We start from the raw sequence: 25,534 nt of genomic DNA, 5'->3' as shown, positions 1-25,534 counted from the left end.
GTTGTTGGTTTTTCTTCAGCAGAGCCTGGACTTAGGCCTGCGTCTGGCCTCCCTCAAGGTTCAAATATCTGCCTTATCGGTGTGGTTTCAGAGAAAAATTGTGACCTTACCTGATGTGCATACCTTTACTCAGGGCATGTTGCGTATCCAACCTCCCTATGTCCCGCCTGTTGCTCCTTGGGACTTGTCAGTGGTTTTGGAGGCGTTACAAGAGTCTCCGTTAGAACCTCTTGGTTCAGCTGACCTTAAGTGGCTTTCCCTTAAGGTGGTGTTTCTGCTGGCTATTGCTTCAGCTAGAAGAGTGTCGGATTTGGGCACCTTGTCCTGTAGTACCCCATATCTGATATTTCACCGTGACAGGGCGGTTCTTAGGACTCGTCCCGGCTATCTACCTAAGGTGGTTTCTTCGTTCCACCTTAATCAGGAGATTGTAGTTCCGGCACTTGTTTTTCCTGATCTATTTCCCAAAGAGCGGTCTTTGGATGTGGTACGGGTTCTCCGTATCTATGTGAAGAGAACTGCTCCTATTAGGAAATCTGATTCCCTTTTTGCTGTGTTTGGGTTTCACAAACGTGGCTGGCCTGCTCACAAGCAAGCTCTGGCCAGATGGATTAGAATGGTGATTGCACATGCTTATGTGAAGGCTGGTCTCTCTGCTCCTAATCACATTAAGGCCCATTCTACTCGGTCTGTTGGACCTTCTTTGACGGCCCAACGTGGTGCGACCCTTGAACAATTGTGCAAGGTGGCTACGTGGTTCTCTGTGAACACGTTCATAAGGTTCTATGCCTTCGATACTGCCACTTCCCAGGATGCTTCCTTTGGACGCCGGGTTCTTGTGCCCGCTACAGTGTGTCCCCTCCCATAAGGAACTGCTTTAGGACATCCCCATTGTCCATTCCTTGTGGATCCTAGTGTACCCCGCAGCAGAAAACTAGTTTTTTGTTAAAACTCTTTCTGCGAGGTACACTGGGCTCCACAAGGCGCCCACCCTGACGCATTTAGCTTCTTTGGGTTGGTATGGCATTAGCCGCTGACACGTCTCCTGTCGTGAGAATGCGGTGTTGTGGCTACTAACCGTTGTCGTCTCTTTTCCTGCTACTGCATTGGACTGGTTAACTAAAAACTGAGATCCTGTGCAGGGAGGCGGGGTGATATAGGAGGCGGCGCTATGCATTCTGGGAACAGTCAAAGCTTTGAGCCTGTTGGTGCCTCGGATCAAGATCCTACTCTACACCCCATTGTCCATTCCTTGTGGAGCCCAGTGTACCTCGCAGAAAGAGTTTTAACAAAGGTAAGTTCTTACCATAAAACTCGTTTTTATTAGGTACATAAAATAGTGTAGTATCCCACAATTACACACAAACAAAATTTTTTTTTTTAAATATGAAATATAAAATATGTTCTGGTTAACTATATAAATTATAGATTGATGAGAGACTGCAGACACTAGCAGTACTGCAGCATTGTCTCATCACACCAGCCCAAGCAATTCTTGTATTTAATGAAACCTCAATGGGTTAAAGTAAAAAAATGGACATTTAGGACCTTTAGTGTCCAATAACCATCATCCTCACTAATTAATTATGTATTTCACATTAGAGAGCCCATAAAATAAACATAACAGGTCTTAAGTCTGTTCAAAATGAAGTTGGGTGCAATGAAAAGAATCCAGGCACAAGTTTAGAATTAGATCAGAAGGAAGAAGCAGTGGTGATCCTGTGTGTGACACACTTAACTCTGCATTTGAGATGATAATTATCATTGCAAATGCAGTAAGTGTGTCACACACATTTTATACATGTGCTTCGTGGAAATGATGCCCCTGTACTCACATTTTTGAGCATGTTTATTTATTTTGTTTATATAACCTTTAGAATTTTGGTACTTACACAAGTGAATCTTTTGTGAGAGGGACCAGCATTTAACTCTATCTCACAAACCACACCCTAATATTTCTGAAAATATACACTGTGTAACCAGTTATTATATCTCATTTATGGTACCACCCTCTATACCCAGGAATCTGGCATTACTTTTTTTCTACACTGTGGACTCTCATCTGCGATTCAGAGAATCCTCTGTCTAACACGGACAGCAGATCCACGCTTCACAAATCTGTGATTCTTTCTGTTTACCATCTTCTTTCAGGCACAGCCTGAGACACTTTTTTAGGTGCACTCTCATTAGTGTTCAGGACATGTGTTCATTTTTCTACTACAATACCGCATCGAAAATGCCCAATCTCATCTGATCTTGGAAGCTAAACGGTGTTGGACCTGGTTAGTACCTGGAAGGGCGACCCCCAGGGAATTCTACGGGTAGTAGTACGACACTATAATTTTTCCTGATTTAAAATTTTTTTTTCCTGATTTTTAAATCACTATTCATTATACATTTTCACTACCATTATAACGAGTGCGCCCACACAAGAGTCTTCTTCTCTTTCCCATATTGTTTCTAGCTATAACACTGCCTCAGGGCGCACCACCAGATGGGCATAATTTAGGGAGTTTATATTCCCTGGGGATTACCCAATCCTGGTTTCTAATTAATACTGTATTTCTTCAGACCTGTGCGGAATCATCAACCCCTATTTGTTGTAATTCATATGTATCCAGAATTAAAGGGATGAGGTGGTAACCCTAATCCCGGGCCCCACAATTTCTGATGGCAGTCCTGTCCCCTTCAGTGCACATGCTTTTGCCCATTAGAGAACAAATTTGCTGCTGCGATCAGGTCTGAATTAGGCCCATAGGCAGTTAGACTAATGTGTGCCATTCACCAAGCATTTTTATTTTCTTTCTTTAATTATTGTATCCACAGCCCAAACAAAGGATCAAAAGGTTGATTCTGCTTCATGGAAAGTGCACTTGTATAGGGCAGTCAATTATTACGTATCCAAACAAACAAGTTAAAATCCTGCTTGAATAAGGTGCATTGCACATGGTGGAGGATGCATGGTTTATGGAGCAGCTGCTTGATTAACCAAGAAGAGGTTTTTTTGTTAAACATTTATATTTACCAACACAGGCAGTCCATGAACATTAGTGAGTCCGGCAGGGGTGTGGGGAATTTGGTCGACCCTGTCTAGGTCGACAGTCACTAGTTCGACTACTTTTGGTTGCCATGCACTAGGTCGACACCTGAAAAAGGTCAACATGAACTGAAGGTCAACATGAAAAAGGTTGACTCAGAAAAAGGTCACAATGAGGGTTTGTAAAAATAGGATTTTAATTACCTACCGGTAAATCCTTTTCTCGTAGTCCGTAGGGGTCCATTTTAGTACCATGGGGTATAGACTGTTCCGCAGGAGCCTTCGGCACTTTAAGACTTTTAAACAGTGTGAACTGGCTCCTCCCTCTACGCCCGTCCTCCAGACCTCAGTATAGGAACTGTGCCCGAGTAGAGGGACAACTTCGAGAGAAGAATTTACATTAAACTAGTGGCGAGATTCACACCAGCTCACACCATACCAAAAACATGTTGCCTAACATGGCCTTTAACATAACCCATGCTAACGTGCATGCATAATGTAACAGCAACTGCTGTAAAGCATCTTAACACATGAGAACCTGTGTAAAAAGACAAAACGTAATTTTCAGGAAAAATGAGCACTGGGCGGGCGCCCAGCATCCTCTACGGACTACGAGAAAAGGATTTTCCGGTAGGTAATTAAAATCCTATTTTCTCTTATATCCTAGAGGATGCTGTGGTCCATTTTAGTACCATGGGGATGTACCAAAGCTCCCAGTATGGGCGGGAAAGTGCTAATGTTCCTGCAGAATTGACTGACCAAACTGAAGGTCGTCAGCAGCCAAGGTGTCAAACCTGTAAAACTTAGCAAACGTGTTTGCCCCTGACCAAGGGGTAAATTTACTAAGGTGGGAGATTTTTAGAACTGGTGATGTTGCCCATGGCAACCAATCAGATTCTACTTACCATTTATCTGGCTGCTTCTAGCAGATAATAGATATAATCTGATTGGTTGCTATGGGCAACATCACCAGTTCTAAAAATCTCCCACCTTAGTAAAGTTACCCTCAAGTAGCTGTCGGCAAATTTGCAACGCCGAGACACTCCGGGCAGAGACCCCACTTTCCTTGTAGAGTGGGCCTTTACCGAACTCGGTAACAGCAATCCTGCCTTGGAATAAGCATGCTGAATGGTACCTCTGATCCAGCGCACAATAGTCTGGTTAGAAGCAGGACCCCCAATCTTGTTGAGGTCATAGAGGACAAACAAAGATTTTGTTTTCCTTATCCGAGCCATTCTTGCAACATAAGTCCTCAACGCTCTGACGACAACCAAGGATTTTGAAACGGCTGAGGTGTCAGAAGCCACTGGCACCACCACAGGTTGGTTGATATGGAAATAAGACACAACCTTTGGAAGAAAATTCTGACGCGTCCACAGTTCAGCTCTATCTTCATGAAAAATCAAATAAGGACTCTTGTGTGACAGAGCCCCTAATTCAGACACTCGTCTGCCTGAGGCCAAAGCCAACAGCATTACCAATTTCCAAGTGAGAAACTTCAACTCTACCTCTTGTAGAGGCTCAAACCAGTCCGATTTAAGGAACTCCAACACCACATTAAGATCCCATGGTGCCGCAGGAGGCACAAAGGGAGGTTGGATGCGCAGAACCCCCTTCACGAACGTCTGGACCTCAGGAAGGGAAGCCAACTGTTTCTGAAAGAAAATGGACAAGGCCGAAATTTGGACCTTGATAGACCCTAATCTCAAGCCAGCATCCACACCCGCCTGTAGAAATAGGAGAAGACGTCCTAATTTAAACTCCACCGCAGGAGACTACTCGGATTCACACCAAGATACATATTTTCTCCAAATACGATGGTAATGTTTGGACGTTACCCCTTTCCTGGCCAGAATAAGTGTGGGAATTACTTCATTGGGAGCACCCTTATGGGCTAGGATCTAGTGCTCAACAGCCATGCCATCAAACGCAGCCGCGGTAAGTCTTGATAAACAAACGGCTCCTGCTATAGCAGGTCCTCGCGAAGAGGAAGAGGCTGAGGATCTTCCAGTAATATCTCCTGAAGATCTGGATACCAAGCCCTCCTTGGCCAGTCTGGAGCAATGAGAATTGCTCAAACCCTTGTTCTTCTGATGATGTTGAGAACTTTTGGTATTAGTGGAAGTGGAGGGAACAGATACACCGACTGAAACACCCACGGGGTCACCAGTGCAGCCACTGCTATTGCTTGTAGGTCTCTTGACCTGGAACAATATTTCTGAAGCTTCTTGTTGAGATGTGATGCCATCATATCTACTTGAGGAACACCCCAACGATCTGCTACCTCTGCAAAGACTTCTGGGTGGAGGCCCCATTCTCCTGGATGGAGATCATATCTGCTGAGGAAGTCTGCCTCCCAGTTGTCCACTCCCAGAATTAAAATTTCCGACAGAGCTTTTGCATGTCTTTCTGCCCAAAGGAGTATCTTTGTCACCTCTGCCATTGCCGCTCTGCTTTTTGTTCCGCCCTGGCGGTTTATGTAAGCTATTGCGGTTACATTGTCTGATTGGCTCTATATGGGACGACCTTGAAGAAAATGTGCTGCTTGATGAAGGCTGTTGTACACAGCTCTCAATTCCAGAATGTTTATGTGAAGGAGTACTTCTTGACTTGACCATCTCCCTTGGAAGCTTTCCCCTTGCGTGACTGCTCCCCAACCTCGGAGGCTTGCATCTGTGGTTACCAGGATCCAAGTCTGAATCCCGAACCTGCGTCCCTCCAGGAGGTGAGAACTTTGAAGCCACCACAAGAGTGAAATACTGGCTTTTGTTGACAGGATTATCCTCCGGTGCATGTGTAGGTGCGATCCGGACCACTTGTCTAGTTGGTCCCATTGGAACACCCTGGCGTGGAATCGGCCAAATTGTAGCACCTCGTAGGCCGCTACCATCTTCCCCAGCAGGCAGATGCACTGATGAATCGATACGCGTGCTGGTTTTAAAACTGTTTGACCATCCTCTGGATCTCCAGAGCCTTTTCCACCGGTAGGAATACTTTCTGTGCTTCAGTGTCCAATATCAATCCCAGAAATGATAACCTCATTGTAGGTTCCAATTGTGACTTTGGAAGGTTTATGATCCAACCGTGCTGTTGAAGCACTGTCAGGGAAAGTGCAATGTTCAGCACTAGTTTCTCCCTGGATCTCGCTTTTATGAGGAGATCGTCCAAGTATGGGATGACTTTGACTCCTTTCTTACGAAGAAGAACCATCATCTCCGCCATCACATGGTGAATATTCTCGGAGCCGTGGAGTGCCCGAAAGGCAATGTTTGGAACTGGTAGTGGCAGTCCTGCACCGCAAACCTCAGGTATGCATGATGCAGCGGGTAGATGGGAACATGTAAATAAGCATCTTTGATGTCCATCGATACCAGAAATTCCTTTTCCTTCAAGCTGGAGATCACCGCTCTCAGGGATTCTATCTTGAATTTGAACCTTTTCAAATAAAGGTTAAGAGTCTTTAGGCTTAAAATCGGTCTGACCGAGCCATCCGGTTTCTGCACTACAAACAGGCTTAAATATAACCCTTTTTCCTGTTGTGACACAGGAACTAAGGAAATTACGTTGTCTTGACATAATTTCTGTATTGCGTTCAGCACTTTTGCTCTGTCCTGAACAGAAGCTGGTAAGGCTGATTTGAAAAATCGGCATGGAGGAAGGTCCTGAAATTCCAATTTGTACCCTTGGGAAATTATCCGCAATACCCAAGGATCCAGATCTGAGTGAACCCAGACCTGGCTGAAAGACAGTAGACGCGCCCCCACCTGATCATACTCCCACAGCGTCATGTTGAGGTTTTAGCAGAAGTAGCTGTTGACTTCTGCTCCTGCGAGCCTGATGGTGTTGTAGATTTTTTACCTCTTTCTCAACCTCTTCCTGTGAAGAAGAGGTACCCTTTGCCTTTTTGGACTTGTTGGGTCAACAGGATTGCATCGTATGAGAATGAAATCATTTCCTAGGTGGAGCAGCTGCAGAAGGCAGAAATGCTGACTTGCCTGATGTAGTTGTTGAAATCATGGCATCCTGCTTGTCTCCAAAGAGGGCTTCTCCATTGTAAGGAAGCACCTCAATATTCTTTTTTGATTCCGCATCAGCATTCCATTGACGGATCCACAGTGCCCTGCGGGCTGAAATTGCCATAGCAGAGGATCTTGAACTCAGCAAACAAATATTCTTCATAGCTTCAACTAAGTAACCTGCCTTTGATATGGCTGAGAGTTAGGACTATTTCATCCCTGTCAACTGTGTCTATGTTAACAAGCAAGTTGTCAGACCATTTTTCCACAGCGTTACCTACCCACGCACAAGCAATGGTAGGCCTGAGCACCGTTCCGTTAGCCGTATATATGGATTTTAGGGTTGTTTCTAATTTAAGGTCAGCTGGCTCTTTTAAAGAGGCTGAACCAGGGGCAGGCAAAACTATTTTCTTAGACTGCCAAGAATCTGAGGTGTCTATCATTGGGGGCATCTTCCATTTGTGACTGTCTTCCTCAGGGAAAGGGTACGCTACACGTATCCTTCTGGGAAGGGTAAATTTCTTCTCAGGGTTAGCCCAGGATTCTTCAAAGAATGCATTCAAATCATTTGAAGGAGGAAAAGTCACAACCTGCTTTTTATTTAATTTAAAATAATCCTTTTCCTCTGGGACCAGTGTTGTTTCAGGAAACTCCAACACTTCCTTTATAGCAACTATCATACATTGTAGGTTATTGGCTAATTTGGGGTTTACCCCTCTCAAATCCCCAGTGTCGACGTCAGAGTCAGAATCTGTGTCTGTGTCCCATTGCATTATCTGGGCCAGAGAACTTTTTTGGGAACTGGATGGGACCCGAGTGGATGATATGGAGGGGTCAGTAAACAATGCATCCTCCACAGACTGCCTCCAATATTTAGTCTGTTGTTCAGACTCAGAGAATTTCTTTGCAAGCATTGACATATTCTTTTGCAACATTCTCACCCACTCCGGCTCCTTCTGAGAGGGAAGGGCCACCACATTCCCCTCTTGTGCTTCTAAAATGGGTTCTTCCTGGGAAGAACCTCCCCAATGTCTGACATGTTACACACTTGTACACACACACACACACACACACACACACACACACACACACACACACACACACCCCTATCACACAGGAGAGCTATTGGGGACAGACCCACACTAAAATCTGTCAGAGAGACACAGAGGGACTTGCCAGTCCACACACTGCGCCTTATTGTGAATTGTGGAAATATTACCCACTTACAGCGCATATACCAATAATAGGCCCACAGACCTAATTATAATGAACACCCTGTACTTGTATCAGCGTTGTCATGAGGAGAAACAGCATTCAGGAGCTTCACACTGGAGTTTCTGCAGGAGAAAATGGCACCCAGTGAGTGTTCTGGCCAGTCTGAGCAATGTAATATTTATACTGGCTGGGGATGGCACACCAGCGTGCGCGTGTACCTGTATGCCGCCAACAATGACTGGAGGATCCCCTCTCTGCAGGACTCCGGTAATATACTCACCAGCCTTCTGACTTCTGGCTCTGTTAGGGGGTGGCGGCAGTGCTGTGGGAGTGAACGCTGGCCAGGCTTGGGCTGTGTTCAGTACCCTTCAGGAGCTAATGCTGTCCTGTCAGTGGAAGCAGAACCATTAACTAATTGAGAAGTTGGTTCCTACTTCCCACCCTAAGTCCCACGAAGCAGGGAAGATGTTGCCAGCAGCTTCCCTGTAAAATAAAAAACCTAACTAAGGGGTCTATTCATGTAGCATTGAAAAGCCCTGTTTTGCGTTAAACAGGGCTTTTCTCTGCCTACTGCAATTCACAGAGCGGGTTACCGTTACCGTGGAGAAGTCTCTGACTTCTCCAGCGGTACCCCCGCTCTGTGCCTGAATCGCATAACCATACCTTTGTATGGTGAGTGCGATTCATGAAGGTGCGGAAAGCTCTGCTTTCCGCTTCTCCATGGAGTTCAGGTTTCTCCATCTCAGGACGACGTAACCTGAACTGTTGTGCGGAGATGGCAGGGAAGCTCAATGCTTCTCTGCTCTCTGCTCGGCACCTCGTGCTGGCTCTGCCTACCGACCTCCCAGCAACCACTGCAGCCTGCCGGGAGGTCAACACCCTGCGCATGCGCAATGGGACCCGCCGCTGGACTCCGTGCATCGCTGGGAAGGACCGCTGGAGATTACCTCACCGCAGGAGCCCCAGGCACCGCAGCGCATCGTCGCAATGGTGAGTATACATGAATTGCTACTTATTACAGCTATACATCGCATCGAAGCGATGCGATGTATAGTGATAAGTAGCAATTCATGTATACTCACCATTCATGTATACTCACCATTTTCATTTTCTTCATGAATAGACCCCAGAGTCTTTTTCCAGCAAAGCTCTGTAGAGCTCCCCTAGTGTGCATCCAGTCTCCTGGGCACATTTTCTAAACTGAGGTCTGGAGGAGGGGCATAAAGGGAGGAGCCAGATTACACTGTTGAAAAGTCTTAAAGTGCCGAAGGCTCCTGCGGAACCGTCTATACCCCATGGTACTAAAATGTACCCCAGCATCCTCTAGGACGTAAGAGAGAAAAAATTGGTGTTGTTTAATCTGTAACATCAACAGGAACCTCAATTAGTGCACCGCTTCACCTCTCCATGATTCGGGCAAGGTGCCTCACTCTGCTACTGCTGCACTCGGCACAGGTTAATATACCCAATTATAGTCCATGTGGAACCAAAATATAATCTTTAAAAAAAACCTCATGTCGACCTTTTCCTGTTATGACATTTATAATATCAACCTTCTGTCAATGTCGACATTGGAACCATGTTGACCTAATGCATGTCGACCACTATTGGTCGACCTATTGATTCTCTACCTAAGTGTGGTCAACCTAACAACATACCATCTGGCAGCATTATGTTGCGCTCATTAGTTAATCCATTCTTAAATGCACAGTCACTTAGGGGTATTTGGGAGGCAGAATATGATGGATGTAAATGTAGGCGCACTTACTAGTGCAAAGCTGTATGCACAGCTGTCCACTTGCCGCTGTATACCAGTCCCTGAGCGTCCTCGGTTAACTCCCTTAAGTCCCATTTAGCTGCAAGTATTCACCGGAGCAACAGCAGATCAATGCCGGATGTGATGGTGCATGTGTGGGCTCTGCCCACATTACCAGAAAGTCAAATAGTGCTCAGCAGCATACAAATAGAAGTGCCTCTCTTTTTCTAACTTTCCCTTTGACTCTTATTATAAACTTTTGTCTATGGTAGAGATGAGTGGGTCCTATTCTCTGAGAACCAGACTCACTCGAACATACCGTATCTGAGGTTGATTTGAGTCCAACTCAGGGTTTCCTGGCTGACTCAATTTCCAAAACTAGGCAAAACATCATCAATCCCGGAGTCAGATACTGTACTTGCGGGTTTTGGATTACATATAAGTCCCTTACTGCAGTGACCAGTGCCAATTGCTTAACTCCAGTTTGTTTTGTTCATATGTTTGTAAATCCAGTCATAAGGACACAGAGACATGTGAGTTCACTGCTGTGCTGTTTTATTCCATCACCAACTCCAGGCACACTGCACACTGGACCACCCACTTCCCAGCATCCCTCTGGTCCTAGGGACCATCACTGAAGATTCAGGCTTACACATATTAGTAAGGGAGTGTCTACAAATATTAAGCATTCTAATACACTAACATCACACAGTTGTTGTGTAATTTTCTGTCTGGTTAAGCTGTGTCCGTCCAGGGGCTGTGATGTCCATCGAGGGTCTGTGCTGTGTCCATCCAGGGGCTGTGATGTCCATCGAGGGTCTGTGCTGTGTCCGTCTAGGCGCTGTGCTGAGTCCATACATGGGCTGTGCTGTCCATCTAGGGGCTGTGCTGTGTCCATCCAGGGACTGTGCTGTGTGTATACAGGGACTGTGCTGTGTTCATCCAGGTGCTGTGTTGTGTCCATCCACGTGTTGTGCTGTGCTCTGTCCATACACTCCAGTGGCTGCTCCTGTGTTGTGCTGCGTCCATCCACTTCTGTGCTGCCAAAGCATCTGTCCTGTGTCCATATGTTCCTATGCTGCCAATGCACCTGTCCTGTGTCCATCTGCTCCAGTGCTGTCAACACACCTGTCCAGTGTCCATCTGCTCAAGTGTTAAAAAAATAAAAAAAGTACAGGCTGTATACCAATGTGTATCCATAACACAAGTACTGTGACGCCTCAGGCCGTACCCTACTGTGTATCCATAATAAAAGTACTGTGACGCCGCAGGGCATACCCTTAGTGTGTATCCATAACACGAGTACTGTGACTGGCCCTCTCCACTCTGATTACACAGGGTCGACTGCTGGTACTGCTCAGAGGGTACCTCTCCTCCCTCACAAACAGATCTCCCCAGGAGGCTGTTCAGTTAAACTGCTTTGTAACACCCCACTGAGCAAGGTCTGACACTATGGGTGGAATTCAATCATTTGAAAAGTCGGTTGGGTGTCTGTTTTTTCCTGTCAATTAGGTAGGAAAAAACAGACACCCAATTGACTTTTCAAACAATTGAATTCACCCTTATGAATTCCCAGCATCCATGGCAGCTATTCGATAGGTCAGGAGCATGTCACATAACCCCTGTCAGATGATGAGGCCAGGGACAGTTGAAAGTGAAATGCAGTTAGTTGGGACTGAGCTGCAAAATGCCCAAGATGGAATACAGAGCAGGCACTGAGGATGCCACAAAAGGAACAGACTGCACTGCCAAAAATCCCACTGAAGACAGCTGTGTGTTAGCAGCATCTGAGTGAGCTGTGCTGCTGGGGTGTCGTCTGTCAGGGCAGCTGTGTGCAGTCTGAGGTGACTGTCAGAGCTATGGATTGACACATGGATGATTTGGCTGACCTGTTAGGAGATCCATGCAGTAGCTGTGTTCCCAGGAATCATTGGCTATCTTCCCCTATTGCTCCATACAGGACCAGCCTGATGCATATGCAAGGTACATGGCTGCGTAGAGCGCCAGACTGTAGAGGGCGCTGCTGCAGACAGTAAGTCGCCATCACTCACTCTCTATAGTGCCATGGCCGCTCACCGTGGACACAGTCACCTCTGAGCAATGCACAGCTGTGCAACGAGCCCTCCCTCGATGCCCAGAAACGGAGATGGAAACAGTGCAGCATTTGGTGATGATGGGGAGCTGGATACTCCCTATGACAGAGGTGAGAAGGTGTCACACCTGCCTCAGTTGCCCACTGTCTCCCTGTCACCCCTGGCTCAGTCACCCAATGTATTCCTGTCAACCCTGCCTTTGTCACCCACTGTCCTCCGGTCACACCTGCCTCAGTCACTCACTATTTCCCTGTCACCACTGCCTCAGTCACCCACTATCTCCATATCACCCTTGCCTTAGTCACTCACTGTCTCCCTGTCACATCTGCCTCAGTCGCCCACTATCTGCCTGTCACCCCTGGCTCAGTCACCCAATGTCTCCCTGTCAACCCTGCCTTTGTCACCCACTGTCCTCCAGTCACACCTGCCTCAGTCACTCACTATTTCCCTATCACCACTGCCTCAGTCACCCACTATATCCCTGTCACCCCAGTCTCAGTTACCCATTATCTCCATGTCATCCCTGCCTCAGTAACTCACTATCTCCATGTCACCCCTGCCTCAGTCACCCACAGTCTCCCTTTCACGTCTGTTTAAATAACCCACTAACTCCCTGTCACCCTTGCCTCAGTCACCCACTTCTCCCTGTCACCTACTATCTCCCTGTCTCCCACTATCACCTTGTACCCTTGGGGATACAATTGTGTGACCATGCCCCTTTTTTGTGAGACTACACCCCTTTTTGTGTCATTCATTGTCCCTTTCAAAAGTTTATCCCATCAATGGGCGCCAACATATATTTTTGCATACCAAAAAAATAAGCTCAGGCCGGCCCTGGGTACATAGTGAGCAGAGACAGAACCTGTGAGGAATGACGGGTGGGGAGTAGGTGCCTGGCAGGGTCCCAGAGCTAGGGAAGACCTAAGACCCTAAAAAGTAAAAGGAGATCCAGTGCAGCACCTGCATTTATCAGATCTGCAGCCTTTCTTTCTTCATCACATTTGTCACATTAGACTCTCAAGTTACACAATAGAGCTCAGTAAAAGTTAAAGGAACAGACACCTCATATCTCAAATATTATCACTAGTAACTTCTTAAAGCCAGCTAAGAGAGAAAGCTCACAATATACATTATGCATACTGTATGGTCCATTATACTACACAGGACTATAGTGTATTTTTCATCATGCATTGCTGTTATTAATCTGCTACATTATCATGCATGCACTAGCAATATTGACTTTACAGTATATATATATATCAAGGGCCCCAGCCCATGCAGTCGCTAATGGTTATGTAAACCAATGTGGTGGCTGGCCACACCCCAATGCATTTACAGTACTGTATTTCATTTTACTGTAGCTTATGTTAGTGTTATTTTTCCACGGTACCACATGCTCCACCCACCCAGGAGCATGCCCCACTCACCCAGGAGCAGGAACTGGGACACTCTAGAAGTGGTAATCATTATTATTATTACAGACACACTAGCTACCTACAGTATTACTGTAATTTTTTAACAGATCCCGACAGCTGGTATTTTAAATGCAGGTACAGTACGCCCTCTACCAATGGACGGTCATTCTACAGTACTCCTATCAAGAATGTCTCTCTGCCTCCTGTACTTCCTGTACCACTGTACTACTGTAAAGTACTGTAAAATAATATAGTACTGTAAATAACTATGTAATATTTGCCTTGTGTTTTTTTGTTTATAATATTTTTTTTATATTCCACACAGAAATCGTCATGGAGGCAGAGGCGGAGGAGGAGGAGACCTCACCCCAACCCAGTAAGTAATCTATAGTACTGTACTGTACATGTTCTACGAATTGGTTGGGTTTGTGTCACTAGTGGTCATGATTCCAGTGGTCAGGTGGCTGAAAGCAGCATCCTGATTGGAGACATCCCAACAGGGTGAGGTAATTTAGGCATCCTAGCCCTCCCCCCTCCACTACCCCCAGGGCTGTCTTAACAGCAGTGTGCCCCAGTGGAACTTACAATGTATATTCCCTACCACATGTACACAGACACTTTCACGCTAGAGTCATTTTTTGTTGTTGCTGGGAGCCAATTAACCTACCAGTATATATTTTTGGATTGTGGGAGGAAACCAGAGTACCCAGAGGAAACCCACGCAAGTACAGGGAGAATATACAAACTCTGCACAGTTAGGGCCATGGTGGGAATCAAACCCATGACCTCAGTGCTGTGAGGCAGTAATGCTAACCATTACACCATCTGTACTACCCCCTACCACCCTGGAAGTCATGTACCAGGGACCCTTCATTCAGCCTAATGCCCCCTTCTACAGTTTAGCCCCATCTGTGCAGTAAAGGAGTAATTAGCAGAAAATACTGCTCCAGGTCCTACATGCTGAGCGGAAGATAGAACACCCCCTACTGCCTGCGGGACATCAAAGCTACCGCTGAAGGATGGGTAGGGGGCCCAGTGTATTGTTGTGCCCAGGAGCCTACACTGCTGTTAAGACGGCCCTGCCTGTACTGTACTGTACAATGTTTTCTACCAATGGTTTGGGTTCCCATCACTAGCTGTCAGGTGACCAATCATCCTGATTGCAGAAATCCCAACAGGGCGATGTACTGTAAGTATCAGAATGACGGGATCCTAACAGCCGGTATTTCAAATACAGGTACAGTACGTCCCATAGCAATGGACAGTAAATCTGCGCCTATTAAAAATGTCTCCCTGCCTCCTGTATTCTACTTCCTGTAGCATTGTACTACTGTACAGTACTGTACAATACAGTAGTAACTGTACTGTATATTACTTGAAACTACAGTACTTGTGTAAACCACACTGGCCTACACTAACACAGCAATCCTGTACACAGTATTTAGGGTTTCCTATCTGTAAACAGTTTACAGTAACAGTAATAAGTACTGTAAGTAATGATGTACAATTTGCCTTGTCTTTTTTGGTTTATAAAATTTTTTTTTAATTTTCCCCACAGAAATCATTGCCATCGACAAGGAGGAGAGGAGATGAAGCAGGAGACAGAGGAGACGGAGATGTCCCCATTCAGCATTCCCCCAATCCTCCACAGTAAGTACAGTACTGTACTGTACATTTTGGAAATAGAAATACTGTACACAGTGTAAACAATGTGCAATACAGTACTGTATGTATATTTAATCTTTTTGGAGGCTATTGTGTGTTTTTCATTTTTAGTCTGTTAAGTTTTATTTAGTAACAGTATGTACAGTACATAATTATTATTTTATTAAATGTACTGTACTTTACAGTATGCACTGTAGTGCCGCAAATTTCGCTGTGCTTTTCAAATACTGTCCAACATCAGTGTTAAAAATTTACAGTATGCTCACTCAGCAATGTGGGCCAGGGGGCCAAGAGGATGTGAAAGTGAACAACACAAAAAAGTGGGGATGCTATTGAAAGTTTCATGTACAGTACTGTACTGTATTGTGTCGAAAAGAGTATTTCATTAAATTCAACTTTTCTGTAATTCATTTTTGTTTGCTCAGGCCCTGAACTGCCAAGGCTCCAGATGCCTCTGCCCCCTTCCCCCTATTAACTGCGCTCCCAACCAGTAAGTACTGTACTGTATAATTTGGAAATAGAAACAGTGTGCTACAGTATGTACTGTACAGTAATGTATGTACTGTATACTGTATTTTTATCTGTATGGGGTTCTATTGAGTGTGTTTAATTTTTGCTCCACTGGGTTTTTCTTTTGTAACAGTATGTACAGTACACTATTAAACATTTTTTTTTTACTGTGCTTTATGCACTGTAGTGCAACAAATTTTGTTGTACTTTTAAATTACAACATCAGTGTTAAAAAATGGGTAATAACAGTCATGGATATAGGAGGCACTGCTCGCAAGTTTACAGTCTATAGCAAAAAGCCATTGATAGTACTGTTCAAAGGGAATAGTACTGTAGGAGTTACTGTACCTATTGTACTATACTGTACTGTATGTTATCAAATTTAACATTTTTCATGGGCTTTATGATAGAATATGCTCACACTGCAATGTAGGCCAAGCAGTCAAGAGGATGGTAAAGTGAAAGAGAAAACTTTAGGGTATTGTACAGCATGTGTGGACTTTACAGTGGGGATGCAAGTGAAAGTTTCATGTAGTGTATATATACTGTATTGTGTCGAAAAGAGTGCTGTACAGTATTTCATGTAATGTCCTTTTTTTGGAATTTCATTTTTGTTTTCACAGGCCCTGAACTGACTGAGGCAGGACAGGAGCAGGAGGCAGCTTTTAGCAGTAAGTATTAGTACTGTGTTTGATCTGATGCGATCGAAGTAGCTGTCCGATGCCACACTTTTCAGCAGATTTTTGGCCAGATGCGTTGAAATCGGATGAAAAGTGCACAAATTTGACTCGTGGATGGGGGACTTTAAATGTTTGGTTTTTTTAAACTGGTGATGTTGCCCATAGCAACCAATCACGTTCTACATTAATTAACATTTACTGTATCTAGCTACACTTACAGTAGATAATGCTGTAGATAGAATTTGATTGGTTACTATGGGTAACATCACTGGTTCTAAAAAAAATTCCCATCTTACTAAATTTACTTGTCTCTCTCTCTCTCTCTCTCTCTCTCTCTCTCTCTCCCTGACACTGGGGTTCATTGAGATCAGATCGCTGGGCTGCTAATTTTGCTGTCCTTCATTCAGATAGTTGCCGCCCCCCTGGGTGAGTGTAAATTTGCAGTGCAAGTGTGCGCTCCTACTGTATGTGTACGCCGAGCTGCTAAAATCCACTTTGTGCAGTGTGTGTGCATTCCGGGACTTACTCCTACAGTGCAATCACATCAAGCTCATTGGGGTTGGAGCTGATGTCAGAAACACTCCCTGAAAACGCTTGAGAATGCCTACGTTTTTGCCGGACACTCCCAGTAAATGGTCAGTTACCACCCACAAACGGCCTCCTCCTGTCAATCACCTTGCGAATGCCCATCCAATCGGATTTTTGCACCATCCCGTCGCTGACCAGCGATGGCCTTTGTTACTGTGCAATTGCGTGTGCATTGCGGTGCATATGCATGCGCAGTTAGTACCTGATAGCCCGCTGTGAGAAAACGCACAGCAGCGATCAGATCTGAATGACCCCCACTGTCTCTTCATTCATACTTCTCTCTAGCTACTGTCAGTGGTGAATTTCCCATTAGGCACGAGAGGCACATACTGTACCTAGGTGCAGCATCTGTTCGGGGGCTGCAGTGGATGCTTATGCTAGTACTGTCATCCCCAAAATTACCAATACAGTAACTGCAAAATATTTTTTACTGTACAGTACAATAAAATTTTTCCACAGTACTGTAAATATTTTTTCTTTTAGCCACAGACAACGAGGAGTACACCTTTGGTAAATATAATGTACAGTACAGTATAAATTTGTACAGTAGTCATTGCTGTAACTAGACAATTTAGCGCTGTGTACAAGAAACAGCATCGGCTCCCGCCTCCATAAACAAAACAGGGTCAGTGCGCGACGTAGGCCCTCATGGCAAAAATATAGTGGCATGCATTTATGGTGAAGTGGCATGGCCACAGAGCTCTCTTTTACACATGATTATAGCAGAGTCCCCCTTTTTTTTTACACGTGATGGCAGGCAGTCATCCTTTTTGTAAAATGGCAGGCAGTCCCCCTACAGCATTTGGACCCAAGCGTTGTTAGGGAGGGTGTTTGACGTCAGTTCTGTCCCCAATCAGCCTGGTCTCATCGCACAGTAGGAGTAATTCCTGGGCTGCGCACAGACTGCACATACTGGACTTACACAGCTCGGCATACACATGCATTCGCACACTTGCAAGGGCGAATATCTGAATGCAGCAGTACAATCAGGTCTGAATTACCCCCAATGTACTGTACAGTACTATAAGATCTTACGAGCAGGGACCTCTTACCTGTTGTGCTTCGTACCGCATGTGCACAATATTCCTATTTAAAATATAGCTGGTAGGAGCACCAAAATGAGGACTGCTATGGGTGAGGGGTGATGGTGCTGGGAAAGGGGTAATGGGTCAGAGGCGGAACTAGTGTCTGTGCAAGGGGGCACCTGCCAAAATCTTGCCTGGGCATCATATTGTTTAGGGCCGGCTCTGAGTACAGTCCACTATTATTTATAGTACTCCCTACAACACCACCTACTGTAAAGTACAGTAACCCTCTGTTTTTGACACACTGAAGCTTATTGAAATGTCATGACTGCTAATGCATAAATGACTACACTACAGTATTTACCATGATCTGTACTTGTATTGCAGTGTTTTATTCCTTTGATAATTTGTTTATGACATGTTGAAGCTAAACTCTTGTACAGTACTTTAAATTCTGAATAACAGCAATAATACTGTACCTACAGTATACAGTAGTACTGTAATTGTATAGTATTGGAAGGTGAATAATGTTTTTTTTTTCTCCAATACAGAGCCAATGATTTATGGGGGGCCCAGGCAGGGCCAAGAGAAGTGGGCTGGCCCGGGCACTGGCACCCAGCAGCCAATTTACATTAGAGGTAAACTACTGTATAACAATGCTTACAGTACCTTGACAGGATACAGTAGTGTTCTATTTACTGTAGTGACAATACAGTACATTGTGAATATCAAGATTTTCTGATATAGAGTGCAGAACTGTATTACCACTGCTACACTGTACAGTATATTTGTGTTGTAATACTGTTGTCCCCCCCCCCCCCCTCCCAACAGAACAGCTGCAGGTTGCCTTCCAGACACTGAGGCTGTTGCACCACCTGTTAGTGGAGCATTTATTTAATTTACTTTCTCAAATGTTTTAATTTGTTTAATTTTTTTTAATTTAATGTCTTTAACTGTACATTTTGTACATTTGTATAATAAAATGATTTGTTTGTTCTACTCCATTGTATCTTGTTAGTTTTTACTGCATGGGACAGTACCTTACTTACTGTATGACACTCTCAGGTCATTTATAAGATAGGCATACTGTACATCATAGATAATCTGCCAGATCTGGCTGTTTGGAATGAACTTCTGGTAATGGATGAGAGCAAATGACAATCATCCATTACAAGAATTTTAAACCAACCATCCAATAGGCACACTTTTCCGTCTTATCACTGTTTCATACTGTACATCTACCTACAGTACCCCATGTGTACAGTGCAGTAAGTGTGCTTTACACAGAGTGCAGAAAGGTGCATCAAGGGACATGGCAGAAGTACAATGCAGGGGACTAGGACACTATTTTACAGTAGATTAAACATACAGTACTGTAGATTGAACATACTGTACTGTACATTCAGTGGTGTATCTAGGGGTCCGAGCACCCCTGGCCCCCACCCCCAGGATGGCTGGTATTTGTAGTTCCATTACAGATGGAGAGCCACAGGTGGCCAAGTTCTGTAGCCATGACATAATGCCGATATCAAAATCAAAATCCCAAAAAAGGCCTGGTTTATGACGCCAGAATCCCGACCATCAGGATCCTGATCGTCGAGACAGTGAAGCAGGTTACTACTACACTGGGGATGGTGGGAAGCTAGGTTTAGGCAAACCCCGGGGGACTTAAGGTGTGGCCGGGGGGGGGGTTGTTACTGTTAGGCACCACCAGGGGGCAGGGGTGGGGTTTAGTCTGAGGGAGGGACAGTTAGGATTTTGAGAGGGGGAGTTAGGTTTAGGCACCACCTGGGGGGTCAGGGTTTGGCTGCAGCACATGGGAGGGTTAGGATTAGGCACCTAAAAGTTAGGGTAAGGGTAGGGTAGGGAGTGTTACAGTATTTATCAGCACTTGTCGGGATGCCGCTGTCAGTCTCCTGACTGCCAACTAGAGATGAGCGCCTGAAATTTTTCGGGTTTTGTGTTTTGGTTTTGGGTTCGGTTCCGCGGCCGTGTTTTGGGTTCGAACGCGTTTTGGCAAAACCTCACCGAATTTTTTTTGTCGGATTCGGGTGTGTTTTGGATTCGGGTGTTTTTTTCAAAAAACACTAAAAAACAGCTTAAATCATAGAATTTGGGGGTCATTTTGATCCCAATGTATTATTAACCTCAAAAATAATAATTTACACTCATTTTCAGTCTATTCTGAATACCTCACACCTCACAATATTATTTTTAGTCCTAAAATTTGCACCGAGGTCGCTGTGTGAGTAAGATAAGCGACCCTAGTGGCCGACACAAACACCGGGCCCATCTAGGAGTGGCACTGCAGTGTCACGCAGGATGTCCCTTCCAAAAAACCCTCCCCAAACAGCACATGACGCAAAGAAAAAAAGAGGCGCAATGAGGTAGCTGTGTGAGTAAGATTAGCGACCCTAGTGGCCGACACAAACACCGGGCCCATCTAGGAGTGGCACTGCAGTGTCACGCAGGATGTCCCTTCCAAAAAACCCTCCCCAAACAGCACATGACGCAAAGAAAAAAAGAGGCGCAATGAGGTAGCTGTGTGAGTAAGATTAGCGACCCTAGTGGCCGACACAAACACCGGGCCCATCTAGGAGTGGCACTGCAGTGTCACGCAGGATGTCCCTTCCAAAAAACCCTCCCCAAACAGCACATGATGCAAAGAAAAAAAGAGGCGCAATGAGGTAGCTGTGTGAGTAAGATTAGCGACCCTAGTGGCCGACACAAACACCGGGCCCATCTAGGAGTGGCACTGCAGTGTCACGCAGGATGGCCCTTCCAAAAAACCCTCCCCAAACAGCACATGACGCAAAGAAAAAAAGAGGCGCAATGAGGTAGCTGTGTGAGTAAGATTAGCGACCCTAGTGGCCGACACAAACACCGGGCCCATCTAGGAGTGGCACTGCAGTGTCACGCAGGATGTCCCTTCCAAAAAACCCTCCCCAAACAGCACATGACGCAAAGAAAAAAAGAGGCGCAATGAGGTAGCTGTGTGAGTAAGATTAGCGACCCTAGTGGCCGACACAAACACCGGGCCCATCTAGGAGTGGCACTGCAGTGTCACGCAGGATGTCCCTTCCAAAAAACCCTCCCCAAACAGCACATGACGCAAAGAAAAAAAGAGGCGCAATGAGGTAGCTGACTGTGTGAGTAAGATTAGCGACCCTAGTGGCCGACACAAACACCGGGCCCATTTAGGAGTGGCACTGCAGTGTCACGCAGGATGTCCCTTCCAAAAAACCCTCCCCAATCAGCACATGATGCAAAGAAAAAGAAAAGAAAAAAGAGGTGCAAGATGGAATTGTCCTTGGGCCCTCCCACCCACCCTTATGTTGTATAAACAAAACAGGACATGCACACTTTAACCAACCCATCATTTCAGTGACAGGGTCTGCCACACGACTGTGACTGATATGACGGGTTGGTTTGGACCCCCCCCAAAAAAGAAGCAATTAATCTCTCCTTGCACAAACTGGCTCTACAGAGGCAAGATGTCCACCTCATCATCACCCTCCGATATATCACCGTGTACATCCCCCTCCTCACAGATTATCAATTCGTCCCCACTGGAATCCACCATCTCAGCTCCCTGTGTACTTTGTGGAGGCAATTGCTGCTGGTCAATGTCTCCACGGAGGAATTGATTATAATTCATTTTAATGAACATCATCTTCTCCACATTTTCTGGATGTAACCTCGTACGCCGATTGCTGACAAGGTGAGCGGCGGCACTAAACACTCTTTCGGAGTACACACTTGTGGGAGGGCAACTTAGGTAGAATAAAGCCAGTTTGTGCAAGGGCCTCCAAATTGCCTCTTTTTCCTGCCAGTATAAGTACGGACTGTGTGACGTGCCTACTTGGATGCGGTCACTCATATAATCCTCCACCATTCTATCAATGTTGAGAGAATCATATGCAGTGACAGTAGACGACATGTCCGTAATCGTTGTCAGGTCCTTCAGTCCGGACCAGATGTCAGCATCAGCAGTCGCTCCAGACTGCCCTGCATCACCGCCAACGGGTGGGCTCGGAATTCTGAGCCTTTTCCTCGCACCCCCAGTTGCGGGAGAATGTGAAGGAGGAGATGTTGACAGGTCGCGTTCCGCTTGACTTGACAATTTTGTCACCAGCAGGTCTTTCAACCCCAGCAGACTTGTGTCTGCCGGAAAGAGAGATCCAAGGTAGGCTTTAAATCTAGGATCGAGCACGGTGGCCAAAATGTAGTGCTCTGATTTCAACAGATTGACCACCCGTGAATCCTTGTTAAGCGAATTAAGGGCTCCATCCACAAGTCCCACATGCCTAGCGGAATCGCTCCGTGTTAGCTCCTCCTTCAATGTCTCCAGCTTCTTCTGCAAAAGCCTGATGAGGGGAATGACCTGACTCAGGCTGGCAGTGTCTGAACTGACTTCACGTGTGGCAAGTTCAAAGGGCATCAGAACCTTGCACAACGTTGAAATCATTCTCCACTGCGCTTGAGACAGGTGCATTCCACCTACTATATCGTGCTCAATTGTATAGGCTTGAATGGCCTTTTGCTGCTCCTCCAACCTCTGAAGCATATAGAGGGTTGAATTCCACCTCGTTACCACTTCTTGCTTCAGATGATGGCAGGGCAGGTTCAGTAGTTTTTGGTGGTGCTCCAGTCTTCTGTACGTGGTGCCTGTACGCCGAAAGTGTCCCGCAATTCTTCTGGCCACCGACAGCATCTCTTGCACGCCCCTGTCGTTTTTTAAAAAATTCTGCACCACCAAATTCAAGGTATGTGCAAAACATGGGACGTGCTGGAATTTGCCCATATTTAATGCACACACAATATTGCTGGCGTTGTCCGATGCCACAAATCCACAGGAGAGTCCAATTGGGGTAAGCCATTCTGCGATGATCTTCCTCAGTTGCCGTAAGAGGTTTTCAGCTGTGTGCGTATTCTGGAAAGCGGTGATACAAAGTGTAGCCTGCCTAGGAAAGAGTTGGCGTTTGCGAGATGCTGCTACTGGTGCCGCCGCTGCTGTTCTTGCGGCGGGAGTCCATACATCTACCCAGTGGGCTGTCACAGTCATATAGTCCTGACCCTGCCCTGCTCCACTTGTCCACATGTCCGTGGTTAAGTGGACATTGGGTACAACTGCATTTTTTAGGACACTGGTGAGTCTTTTTCTGAGGTCTGTGTACATTTTCGGTATCGCCTGCCTAGAGAAATGGAACCTAGATGGTATTTGGTACCGGGGACACAGTACCTCCAACGGGTTCACTACGGCTGGCCGGCGGTCGGGCTCCTGGCGACCAGCATCCCGGCGCCGGGAGCCCGACCGCCGGCTTACCGACAGCTTGGCGAGCGCAAATGAGCCCCTTGCGGGCTCGCTGCGCTCGCCACGCTACGGGCACGGTGGCGCGCTACGCGCGCCACACTATTTTATTCTCCCTCTATGGGGGTCGTGGACCCCCACGAGGGAAAATAATTGTCGGTATTCCGGCTGTCGGGCTCCCGGCGCCGGTATACTGAGCGCCGGGAGCCCGACCGCTGGCAAACAGAAGACCACCCCCTCCAACAAGTCTCTAGTTGGCTCTGCAGTAATGATGGATACCGGAACCACGTTTCTCACCACCCTGGATGCCAAGGCCTCAGTTATCCGCTTTGCTGTAGGATGACTGCTGTGATATTTCATCTTCCTCGCAAAGGACTGTTGGACAGTCAATTGCTTGATGGAAGTAGTAAAAGTGGTCTTACGACTTCCCCTCTGGGATGACCATCGACTCCCAGCAGCAACAACAGCAGCGCCAGCAGCAGTAGGCGTTACACGCAAGGATGCATCGGAGGAATCCCAGGCAGGAGAGGAATCGTCAGAATTGCCAGTGACATGGCCTGCAGGACTATTGGCATTCCTGGGGAAGGAGGAAATTGACACTGAGGGAGTTGGTGGGGTGGTTTGCGTGAGCTTGGTTACAAGAGGAAGGGATTTACTGGTCAGTGGACTGCTTCCGCTGTCACCCAAAGTTTTTGAACTTGTCACTGACTTATTATGAATGCGCTGCAGGTGACGTATAAGGGAGGATGTTCCGAGGTGGTTAACGTCCTTACCCCTACTTATTACAGCTTGACAAAGGGAACACACGGCTTGACACCTGTTGTCCGCATTTCTGGTGAAATACCTCCACACCGAAGAGCTGATTTTTTTGGTATTTTCACCTGGCATGTCAACGGCCATATTCCTCCCACGGACAACAGGTGTCTCCCCGGGTGCCTGACTTAAACAAACCACCTCACCATCAGAATCCTCCTGGTCAATTTCCTCCCCAGCGCCAGCAACACCCATATCCTCCTCATCCTGGTGTACTTCAACACTGACATCTTCAATCTGACTATCAGGAACTGGACTGCGGGTGCTCCTTCCAGCACTTGCAGGGGGCGTGCAAATGGTGGAAGGCACATGCTCTTCACGTCCAGTGTTGGGAAGGTCAGGCATCGCAACCGACACAATTGGACTCTCCTTGTGGATTTGGGATTTCGAAGAATGCACAGTTCTTTGCTGTGCTGCTTTTGCCAGCTTGAGTCTTTTCATTTTTCTAGCGAGAGGCTGAGTGCTTCCATCCTCATGTGAAGCTGAACCACTAGCCATGAACATAGGCCAGGGCCTCAGCCGTTCCTTGCCACTCCGTGTCGTAAATGGCATATTGGCAAGTTTACGCTTCTCCTCCGACAATTTTATTTTAGGTTTTGGAGTCCTTTTTTTTCTGATATTTGGTGTTTTGGATTTGACATGCTCTGTACTATGACATTGGGCATCGGCCTTGGCAGACGACGTTGCTGGCATTTCATCGTCTCGGCCATGACTAGTGGCAGCAGCTTCAGCACGAGGTGGAAGTGGATCTTGATCTTTCCCTAATTTTGGAACCTCAACATTTTTGTTCTCCGTATTTTAATAGGCACAACTAAAAGGCACCTCAGGTAAACAATGGAGATGGATACTAGTATACAATTATGGACTGCCTGCCGAGTGCAGACACAGAGGTAGCCACAGCCGTGAACTACCGTACTGTACTGTGTCTGCTGCTAATATAGACTGGTTGATAAAGAGATGTCTATGTAACTATGTATGTATAAAGAAGAAAGAAAAAAAAAACACGGTTAGGTGGTATACAATTATGGACGGACTGCCTGCCGAGTGCAGACACAGAGGTAGCCACAGCCGTGAACTACCGTACTGTACTGTGTCTGCTGCTAATAATATAGACTGGTTGATAAAGAGATGTCGTAGTAGTATGTATGTATAAAGAAGAAAGAAAAAAAAACCACGGTTAGGTGGTATACAATTATGGACGGACTGCCTGCCGAGTGCAGACACAGAGGTAGCCACAGCCGTGAACTACCGTACTGTACTGTGTCTGCTGCTAATATAGACTGGTTGATAAAGAGATGTCTATGTAACTATGTATGTATAAAGAAGAAAGAAAAAAAAACCACGGTTAGGTGGTATACAATTATGGACGGACTGCCTGCCGAGTGCAGACACAGAGGTAGCCACAGCCGT

The 25,534-nt window shown here is 46.1% G+C and overlaps 1 pseudogene; it reads left to right on the top strand.

Annotated features, from left to right (window-relative positions):
• Window positions 1-2,212: 2,212 nt before the first annotated feature.
• LOC134963538 (5S ribosomal RNA) lies at window positions 2,213-2,331 on the top strand (annotated as a pseudogene).
• Window positions 2,332-25,534: the final 23,203 nt, after the last annotated feature.

This window comes from Pseudophryne corroboree, chromosome 9 (assembly GCF_028390025.1).
Source record: "Pseudophryne corroboree isolate aPseCor3 chromosome 9, aPseCor3.hap2, whole genome shotgun sequence".
NCBI classification, from domain to species: domain Eukaryota; kingdom Metazoa; phylum Chordata; class Amphibia; order Anura; family Myobatrachidae; genus Pseudophryne; species Pseudophryne corroboree.
Note: the sequence above shows the minus strand (reverse complement) of the source record. Positions and strands in the feature narration are given on the sequence as shown.